We start from the raw sequence: 662 nt of genomic DNA, 5'->3' as shown, positions 1-662 counted from the left end.
AGAGAGAGAGAGATAACAAATAAAAAATAAAAAGAAGAAAATTGTAAATCCACAAAAATAGGGTTGGATTGTTTTATTTACAATTTACACTAAACAATCTGTGCAAATCCATAATTTAATAAATCTTTAACAATTCGTGTGTTTATATAATACCTTCATACTTTAATGAATTTAAAATTTTGAATTATAAATCCTAATTGAATACCTACAGACTTTTATAGATTTTTAATTTATTGTTATAAATCTTAATTGAATACCTCTAAACTTTTGAAATCCACAAAAGTCTTTAAAACATCATGGAAATCCAAATACAATACACCTGGCCCCCTCATACTTTTCTTTCTTTCTTTTTACGTTGGCAATTTTCTTTTTCTTAAATATGAAGGTGTATGTTAGCTGCACAGCTATTAACTGCGACTGCATAAACACACAGGCTGCGTTTGTTTACCCGGAGATAGAAGGTGGATTTGATTAATTGTTACCAATCTGCTTGGAAAGTGTGTTTGGATGTATGGATAATGTCTGGGCAGATTTCTCGTTTCCTATGAGACCTGGATTTCTAATCTAGCTGAAAAGGTGTTATTAAATTTATCCAACCAGACATTGCTCCAACATATACACTATTTCGTCAAAATACAGTCACACGTCTCTCTCTCTCTCTC

This window comes from Fragaria vesca, linkage group LG3, assembly GCF_000184155.1.
Source record: "Fragaria vesca subsp. vesca linkage group LG3, FraVesHawaii_1.0, whole genome shotgun sequence".
Taxonomy (NCBI): domain Eukaryota; kingdom Viridiplantae; phylum Streptophyta; class Magnoliopsida; order Rosales; family Rosaceae; genus Fragaria; species Fragaria vesca.
This window is presented reverse-complemented; position numbering follows the sequence as displayed.